The sequence below is a fragment of the Bufo gargarizans genome, chromosome 2 (genome assembly GCF_014858855.1).
Source record: "Bufo gargarizans isolate SCDJY-AF-19 chromosome 2, ASM1485885v1, whole genome shotgun sequence".
NCBI lineage: Eukaryota > Metazoa > Chordata > Amphibia > Anura > Bufonidae > Bufo > Bufo gargarizans.
This window is the reverse complement of record NC_058081.1, coordinates 350,447,004-350,457,291: the sequence shown is the minus strand read 5'-3', so window position 1 is coordinate 350,457,291 and position 10,288 is coordinate 350,447,004. Positions and strand designations below refer to the sequence as shown.

The window sequence follows — 10,288 nt, the reverse complement described above, 5'->3', positions numbered from 1 at the left end:
TGGGGTGTCATTTTACAAATACCCATGCTGGGTGAGAAAAATATCTTGGTCAAATGCCAACTTTGTATAAAAAAATGGGAAAAGTTGTCTTTTGCCAAGATATTTCTCTCATCCAGCATGGGTATATGTAAAATAACACCCCAAAACACATTCCCCAACTTCTCCTGAGTACGGCGATACCAGATGTGTCACACTTTTTTGCTGCCAAGGTGGGCAAAGGGGCACATATTCCAAAGTGCACCTTTCAGATTTTGCAGGCCATTTTTTACACATTTTGATTGCAAGGTACTTCTCACACATTTGGGCCCCTAAATTGCCAGGGCAGTATAACTACGCCACAAGTGACCCCATTTTGGAAAGAAGACACCCCAAGGTATTCCGTGAGGGGCATGGCGAGTTCCTAGAATTTTTTATTTTTTGTCACAAGTTAGCGGAAAATGATGATTTTTTTTTTCTTCTCTTTTTTCCTTACAAAGTCTCATATTCCACTAACTTGCAACAAAAAATAAAAAATTCTAGGAACTCGCCATGCCCCTCACGGAATACCTTGGGGTGTCTTCTTTCCAAAATGGGGTCACTTGTGGCGTAGTTATACTGCCCTGGCATTCTATGGGCCCAAATGCGTGAGAAGTACTTTGCAATCAAAATGTGTAAAAAATGGCCTTCGAAATCCGAAAGGTGCACTTTGGAATATGTGCCCCTTTGCCCACCTTGGCTGCAAAAAAGTGTCACACATCTGGTATTGCCGTACTCAGGAGAAGTTGGGGAATGTGTTTTGGGGTGTCATTTTACATATACCCATGCTGGGTGAGAGAAATATCTTGGCAAAAGACAACTTTTCCATTTTTTTAATACAAAGTTGGCATTTGACCAAGATATTTCTCTCACCCAGCATGGGTATATGTAAAATGACTCCCCAAAACACATTCCCCGCATTCTCCTGAGTACGGCGATACCAGATGTGTGACACTTTTGCGCATCTAGGCTGCAAAAGTGCCCAAATTCCTTTTAGGAGGGCATTTTTAGACATTTGGATCCCAGACTTCTTCTCACGCTTTAGGGCCCCTAAAAAGCCAGGGCAGTATAAATACCCCACATGTGACCCCACTTTGGAAAGAAGACACCCCAAGGTATCCAATGAGGGGCCTGGCAAGTTCATATTATTTTTTTTGCATAAGTTAGCGGAAATTGTTTTTTTTTTTTTTTCTCACAAAGTCTCACTTTCCGCTAACTTAGGACAAAAATTTAAATCTTTCATGGACTCAATATGCCCCTCACGGAATACCTTGGGGTGTCTTCTTTCCGAAATGGGGTCAGTTGTGGGGTGTTTGTACTGCCCTGGCATTTGAGGGTCTCCGCAATCATTACATGTATGGTCAGCATTAGGAGTTTCTGCTATCCTCCTTATATTGAGCATACAGGTAATGAGATTTTTTTTTCCGTTCAGCCTCTGGGCTGAAAGAAAAAAATGAACGGCACAGATTTCTTCATTCGCATCGATCAATGTGGATGAAAAAATCTCTGCCAAAAAAAAAAAAATGGAGGGGAAAGGCGTCTGCCAGGACATAGGAGCTCCGCCCTACATCCATACCCACTTAGCTCGTATGCCCTGGCAAACCAGATTTCTCCTTCACATCAATCAATGTGGATGAATAAATCATTGCCGGGATTTTTTTATTTATATATATATATATATATATATATATATATATACAAAGTGCTTGCCAAAGCATAGGAACGCCGCCTCCTCCTCAGCTCGTATGCCTCGGCAAACGTATCTGTCACTGCAGAGGAGAAATCTCGTCTTGCAGCGCAGCATACACCGACTTGCGTGTAATCTGACAGCAGCGCAATGCTTCTGTCAGAATGCACATCGGTGCTGCAGCTGGTCGATCGGTTGGTCCACCTGGAAGGTAAAAAAAGAAAAAAAAAAAGAAAAAACCAGGCCACAACGCAATAATTTTATTAACTTTGGAACAGAACATGTAACTTTAACTTTTGGAACTAAACATTAACCTGTTTGCTTACCTGTTTTTTTTTTTTTTTGTTTTTTTACCTTTATAGAACAAACCTCTCCTTCCCCATGGGACAATGTGCAAAGCGCAAATCGCCCAAAGATGTGGCGAAGTGCGTTATGCACTTTGTCCCATGTGAAAGGAGACGTTTGCAGCAGCAGTGAGTGAATGGGCCCTAATAGCCCTGTGTGCCTATCCTGGTGAGATGATCCCTATGCTAATAGTGTACCTGTGAGTGGTACTTCCGGAAACACTCTCCAAAGCATAGGGCAGGGTGGTCCGGACAGTCAGGACAGAAATAGCGGGTGTCACGCCTTATTCCACTCCTGCTACAGACACGACATCTTTTTCGGGGTGACGGTTGGGTTGAGGTACCAGGAACGACATTGGGGAAATGTCGCTCGTGTAGACGGCTAACTACACTGGTGGTTGGGGCCACGGAACCTCCTGGATACAGGAGGTTCTCGATGATCTCTTCCTGAAATTTGAGGAAGGATCCAGTTCTCCCAGCCTTACTGTAGAGAACAAAACTATTGTACAGAGCCAATTGAATTAAATATACAGACACCTTCTTATACCAGCGTCTGGTGCGTCGGGAAACTAAATACGGAGACAACATCTGGTCATTGAAGTCGACCCCTCCCATGTGGAGGTTATAGTCGTGGACTGAGAGGGGCTTTTCAATGACACGGGTTGCTCGCTCAATTTGTATTGTCGTGTCTGCGTGAATGGAGGAGAGCATGTAAACGTCACGCTTGTCTCTCCATTTCACCGCGAGCAGTTCTTCGTTACACAGTGCGGCCCTCTGCCCCCTTGCAAGACGGGTGGTAACGAGCCGTTGGGGGAAGCCCGCGCGACTAGTTCGCGCGGTACCACAGGCGCCAATCCGTTCTAGAAACAAATGCCTAAAGAGGGCCACACTTGTGTAAAAATTGTCCACATAAAGATGGTACCCCTTGCCGAATAAGGGTGACACCAAGTCCCAAACTGTCTTCCCACTGCTCCCCAGGTAGTCAGGGCAACCGACCGGCTCCAGGGTCTGATCTTTTCCCTCATAGACCCGAAATTTGTGGGTATAGCCTGTGGCCCTTTCACAGAGCTTATACAATTTGACCCCATACCGGGCGCGCTTGCTTGGGATGTATTGTTTGAAGCCAAGGCGCCCGGTAAAATGTATCAGGGACTCGTCTATGCAGATGTTTTGCTCTGGGGTATAAATATCTGCAAATTTCTGGTTGAAATGGTCTATGAGGGGCCGAATTTTGTGGAGCCGGTCAAAAGCAGGGTGGCCCCTGGGACGGGAGGCAGTGTTGTCACTAAAGTGCAGGAACCGCAGGATGGCCTCAAAACGTGCCCTGGACATGGCAGCAGAGAACATGGGCATGTGATGAATCGGGTTCGTGGACCAATATGACCGCAATTCATGCTTTTTTGTCAGGCCCATGTTGAGGAGGAGGCCCAGAAAAGTTTTAAGTTCGGAAACTTGGACTGGTTTCCACCGGAAAGGCTGGGCATAAAAGCTTCCCGGGTTAGCGGTGATAAATTGTGTGGCATACCTGTTTGTTTCGGCCACAACTATGTCTAAAAGCTCCGCAGTCAAGAACAGCTCAAAAAATCCCAGGGCCGAACCGATCTGAGCCGTCTCAACCCGAACTCCAGACTGGGCAGTGAAAGGGAAAACTACAGGTGCGGCTGAAGTTGGGGACTGCCAATCAGGGTTTGCCAGCACCTCTGGGATTCTAGGGGCTCTACGGGCACGTCTTTGCGGTGGCTGCGACGGGGTCACTACTGCACGTGCCACCGTACCAGCTTCAACTGCCCTTCTGGTGCTCGCTACTTCACCAGGTTGTACGGCAGTGCTGGTACTAGGTCCAGGGAGGGCTGGGCTGCTGGTGTATGCCTCACCACGTAATCCGACAGCACCAGTCCCACTCTGCTGCTCTTGAAGCGGATCCTGCGCAACCTGCGGTCTAGCGACACGGGGCCGGGTACGCCTGGTGGTATCAGGGACCTCAGCCTCCTCGTCCGAACTTTGGGTCAGAGAGCCACTGCTTTCTACAGGTTCATATTCTGACCCGCTGGATTCATCAGATGAGGGTTCCCACTCCTCATCCGACTGGGTCAGAAGCCTGTAGGCCTCTTCAGAGGAATACCCCCTGTTAGACATGTGGGCAACTAAATTTAGGGGTATTCCCTGAGACTACCCAAGAAAAAAAAAGCAAGCCTGTCTTACAAAGGGGAGGCTAGCGAAGTACCGGAGGCCGCTGCGGTTGATAAAAAATATCAAAACTGATTTTTTTATCGCCGCAGTGCGTGTAAAGTGAATGTGCAGTGATCAAAAAAAAAATTTTTTTTTGTCACTGCGGTGGGGCGGGTTTGGGCGAACGCACGTGTGGGCGACCGATCAGGCCTGATCGGGCAAACACTGCGTTTTGGGTGGAGGGCGAACTAAAATGACACTAATACAATTATAGATCTGACCGTGATCAGTTTTGATCACTTCCAGATACTATAAAAGTACAAATGCTGATTAGCGATACGCTAATCAGCGAATAACGGACTGCGGTGCGGTGGGCTGGGCGCTAACTGATCGCTAACTACCTAACCAAGGGGCCTAAACTATACCTAAAACCTAACGGTCAATAACAGTGAAAAAAAAAAGTGACAATTTGCACTGATCACTTTTTTTCTTTTCACTTGTGATTGACAGGGGTGATCAAAGGGTTAATTGGGGTTCAGGGGGGTGATCAGGGGCTATAGTGTAGTGTTTGGTGTACTCACTGTGAAGCCTGCTCCTCTGCTGGATCCAACCGACGAAAAGAACCAGCAGAGGAGCAGGCAGCCATATAACAGATCATATTTACAAATATGATCTGCTATATGGCTCTGTGATTGGCTTTTTTAAAAATCAGCAACCTGCCAGCCACGATCAACCATGATCAACCTGCCAGCCACGAGATGACGCGTATATGCGTGACTGTGCGCAGCGCTGCCACCTCCGGAACGCACATGTGCGTTAGGCGGTCCGGAGGTGGTTAAACAAAGTAATCCCACTAGTTCTGTTGCTCCTGGTTTTAGATAGGAAGGAGGCAACTAAAATATGAAGCTGTGATCATGTTTCATATCACTTCAAATCGCTTCTCGGCCTTTTCGCTAAGATCAAGTGTAGTATCTGTTCTTATCAGTCCGGCGAGTTTGCTCCCGGGCTGTAAACTCCTGTCCATACAGGGCATACCCGAGGGTTGCAGTGTGGCATGGAGGAGAGCAGTGAACCACACAGCATCCCTAGCATGTACGGCTTGGGTTTAAAGGTGATGAAGGGCTCTGCTGGATCGAAGCCAGGGGCTGAGTTGTTTGGAAGCCCAAGGTGCAGAAGTGCCCCCAGGAGCGGTGACCCTGGGGTGCCTGAACTCACTTGGGGTGGGATCCCACTGAGTGACGGAACTTCACTTTCACACATTTTGAGCACACTCACCTCTCTTTGCTTGGCTTCGGCCTTGAAAAGAGGAGGAATTTTTATAATTCCGGACAAATGTCCGGCCCGTAATGGCGCAAATTTTTCTTTAAATTTCTATGTTCAATGTGTTTCACTTTCCACGTTTTTGTGTACACTAGGATTTTTTGGGTTACGGTGCCCTTATGGGTACCCCCCTAGAGGTCTAGAGGGGGTGTGTGGCCATCCCGGTTCCGCCCCCTCTACCCCTGCAAAACCCCTTGGGCTCTCCCTTCGGGAACAGCCCAGCCTTGTTGTTGAAGCTCCGTGCCGACACCTTGGGTGGCAGCCGGAGCACTTTGTGTACTCAGGGCTTTGGCTGGAAGTAGCCTGTTTTGTCTCGGTCCCTTGCAGGAGCCATAGGCCTGGAGGGACTGGGATAGGTTTATGGGGGACCCTTCTCTTATGGAGAGGGCCTGCGATAGACCGTAGCCTAGTGCACGTTTGTTGTGTGGCACCCTGCACGATTTTCTTGCACAGGTGTAAAGCACACTCCTCAGGCTTTAAAAAAAAATAATAAAAAAAAAAATCACTTCAAGTGAACACTTGTTATGGACGAACTTGGTTGGAAGACGCACTGTGACTATGACAGTGCGTAAACTGCTTCCATGCCTCCAGAAAACGCAGCTGTTACACATAGCAGATTTCTTTAGCAGTTGTTTATAGCTGTCCTATCCAACAACAGTTTGTCTATTTCTGAAGAACCCATTCTTTCATGCAGTTAATGAAGGGTACATCCACATCGGACATGTACGTTCCAGACTTGCCACCATGTTTTACAGTATCAGCATTGTGGATACAATTTTAAGGAATGTAATCCAAGCGCAACTATGGAATTTCCAGCAGAAATTGACCTGTGGTGTGGATTTTAAATCTGTAGTAAGTCAACTGAAGCTACAGGTTTCACAGTTTGCAATACACAGGGTGAAATCCACAGCAAAATTGTGAGTGAAATTCAGATACAGCATCTGGGAAAAATTTACCTTTAAAGAGCTATTGACCTTTTTGATATTGATCACCTACCCTTCGTTTAGGTCATCAGTACAGATCTGTGATCTCTATTCACTTGAATAGAAGTTTATCTGCAGTACACTGGCATGGCCACTATGGGGAGCCTTCTTTCTATGTCCACTGTTCAGTTCCCTGCGCTGGTGGCTGCCCACAACTGATGCTTGTGGGGGCCAGTTGTCAGACCTCTACGATTGTATATTGATGACCCATCTGGAAGAAAGCTGGAATACCCCCTTCAAACAGGTTTTCTGGGGCTGAATTTTGTATTAATTAGGGCAAAACCCTAAGCACTTCTTTTTTACTTTGCAATTTACCCCCGCTTAAACCAGGTCTCCGATTCTGAACACCGTCAAGTGACCTGATCTCTGATGGTCCAGTGACGCTGGTGATACTTTGTGAACATTATCTATCGAGGCTGGTTGTATGCACCTAATATATGTCACCAGCATTGATGCTGTGTATGTGGGCAGGTTTAAAGGGGTTGTTCATACCTGGGGACCTTTTCTGCAGACCCCAAAAAGGGTTGGACTCACAGTGGGAATCATACTTACCTGATTCTCGCTGCTGCTGAAAACAACTCCTTTAATTACTGTTCCAACACTGCACATGTATTGAACATACCCTGAGACAGAACTGATAGAGCTAGAAGATGTAGTGGCTGGGATGGACAAAGCAAATAAGCGTAGTGGGAGCGCGCGGCGCATGACTAGTTTGTAGGACTTTTGACACACCCCAAAGGTAGAAGTGCTGAAGTACAAGTGGTGTGTGCCAGAGGAATCAGGGAGTGAAAATTATGTAAAACAGCCATTTTTTAATCTCTATGTTGTACTGTTCCTCAGTTATTGCCACCAGAAGTTACTGTAATTAATGAATCTGCACCTAGGTGTTACCAGTGATGGAGGGCCCTTGGAGCCTGACACTGTGCAGGGACACCCCACCAACCGGTAGCAGACAGTTGCAGAATGATTAACACACCTTTAGTAGGAATAACAGAGGAATAGAGTTATATGGAAAGATGCTCCACAATCATTATTGCATGGGGAATGCATGTAATTACTAAAACAGACATTAACCAGAGATCTGCTTCCATCTTCTAGCGGGACTAAACTGTGCATGGTGACAGAAAAGTGCAACCCCGCACAAATGTGTTATACAATTAAAAAGTCGAGTGTGCATATTGGTCATCCAGTAAAATAGTTCTACCTAGGAGCTCATGCACGCAAACATATTTTTTTCAGTGTCCGTTTTTTGGGCCGCTCGTATATGGAACCATTCACTTCAAAGGGGCTGCAAAAAAAACATGTTTCCGTATGTCCGTTCCGCAAAAAAAAAAAAAAAATAGAACTTCCTATTATAGTCCGCATTACGGAAAAGGACAGGACTGTTCTAGGGGCCAGCTGTTCTGTTTCGCAAAATATGGAATGCACACGGCAAATTGCAGACCGCAAAAAAAAAAGTGCCTGAAAATATTAAATATGATATCTACTATTCAGCCGGCTCTGCAGAGGATTGCTTGATGTACACCTATGACGACTATAATTTAAATTGGAGCTCTACCTGTAATCACATTTTGTATTATCTTGCATTATTAAAGGGATTGATGCCCTTGATTCCCCAGTAAGTCCCATACAGAGTCACATACTGTAGCTCTTATTGAGACCGTTGACTCTATTTTCTGTATTTTTGCTGCCCTCTGCAGTTCAAACATCATCTCTTCAAGTTGGGACTGTGAGAATGTTAGGCTAGGGCTACACACACATTTTTCTCTCATTATAGGAGGGCGTTTTTGTATTTTCCCACATAATACACTACTGGACAAAATGGGGGTGGCAATAAAAAAAAAAAAAAAAAAAAAAAAAAAATTGAGAAACGTAGTCCTACTGAGCTGAGATTGACAAAGTACAAACCGTTAGTGGTGCTTGGTCAATGATCACACATCAATGTGATGCAGCCTTCATTTTGAGTTAAGCAGCAGAGTATAGGTTGAGACAGGGTCACATTAAAGGGGTTGTGCAGTGCCTATGTATTGAAGGCTTACAGACCATGCACACGGCGGTTGCAATTTTTACAGTCCGCAAAACATGGAAACTGGCCGTGCACAGTCCACAGTTTGCAAAAAGCAGCAGATCCAGCTTCCCATAAAAAGAATTCAAACATCAGCTAAAATTCAAACATCAGCGTAGTCTACGTGTTTCGGACCCTAGACATGTTGGTCCTGAAGGTCATCGATATCGGTGGGGGTCTGACAGCCAGCACCCGCATGACCAGCTCTTTGAAGAGTCTGCGGCTCTTGTGCAAGAGCCATGTTCTCTTCACTGTTAACCTGTTCACAGTCTAGAGCAGTGTTTCCCAACCAGTGTGCCTCCAGCTGTTGCAAAACTACACCTCCCAGCATGCCCGCACAGCTCAAAGTTAGGGGTGGGCGATATGGCCTAAAATCTATATTGTGATATAATTTTAAGCATGTGCGATATATATCGTTTTCTATATTTGGGGGGGGGGTGTGTTTAAACTTTTTTTTTTACTTTTTATTTAATAACTATTAGCCTCTTTAAGGGCTAGAACCCTTGTCATATTCACCCTAATAGAGCTCTATTAGGGTGAATAGGACTTTACACTCGCTGCCCTGTGCTTTGTGTACGCAACAGCAGGGAGCTGAGTCCCCTCCCCTAAACGGTGCCATCCACAGATCCCCCCTCCCCTAAACGGTGTCATCCACAGATCCCCCCCTCCCCTAAACGGTACCATCCACAGATCCCCCCCCCTCCCCTAAACTGTGCCATCCACAGATCCCCCCCCCTCCCCTAAACGGTGCCATCCACAGATCCCCCCCCCCCCCTCCCCTAAACGGTGCCATCCACAGATCCCCCCCCCCCCCCTCCCCTAAACGGTGCCATCCACAGATTCCCCCCGACGCTCACAGGAATACACTTTTAAACTAATCAGTAAAGTAAGGTATACAGTAAAGACATCACCAATTAATAAAGTTAAAGTTACTGATTAGTTTTTAAATGCTCTACTGTGAGCGGCGTGGCCCTGTCTGTATATTCTAACCCCCAGGCAAGCGTCCCTGTCACCATGGGAACGCCTGGGGGTTAGAATATACCATTGGATTTGAGTTTTCACAAGCTCACTGAGATCGTGAAAACTCAATGATTTACTGTCAGTCCCTCCCCTCCTCCTCCTCTTTTGTCATTGGTGGTCAGCGGCAGCCGCGCACAGTGGGGAGGGAGGGACTCCCTCCTTCTCCACTCTGTGCCGACTCAGGAGAACATGGTGCGCGCAGAGAGCGCAATCATATCGCGGTCCGGCGATATGCTCAAAATCCACATCGTGGCACAAATTTATATCGCATATCGCCCACCCCTACTGGGAGTTGTAGTTTTGCAACAGGTGGAGGCACGCTGGTTGGGAAACACTGGTCTAGAGAAGGGATGCTCAACCTGCGGCCTTCCAGCTGTTGTAAAACTAAAACTCCCATCATGCCCTGCTGTAGGTTGATAGCTGGAGGCTGTCTGGGCATGCTGGGAGTTGTAGTTCTGCAACAGCTGGAGGCCACAGTGTAATCCCCACATCCTCTCCTATTCACTTGAATGGGAGAGAAAGGTGTAAATACACAGTGCCACCGCTCTATACGGCAAGCAGGTTAATAGTGAAGAGGACATGGCCTCTTCAAACTGATCTGTGGAGGTGCTGGACCTCCGTCCATCTGATATTCATGTCCTGAAGACAGGTCTTCAATATGTAAGCACTGCACAACCCCTTTAAA

The 10,288-nt window shown here is 46.6% G+C and overlaps 1 pseudogene; it reads left to right on the top strand.

The window, feature by feature from the left end:
• The first annotated feature begins 5,148 nt into the window (after nucleotides 1-5,148).
• Nucleotides 5,149-5,255, top strand: LOC122929922 (annotated as a pseudogene).
• The last annotated feature ends 5,033 nt before the right edge of the window (nucleotides 5,256-10,288 follow it).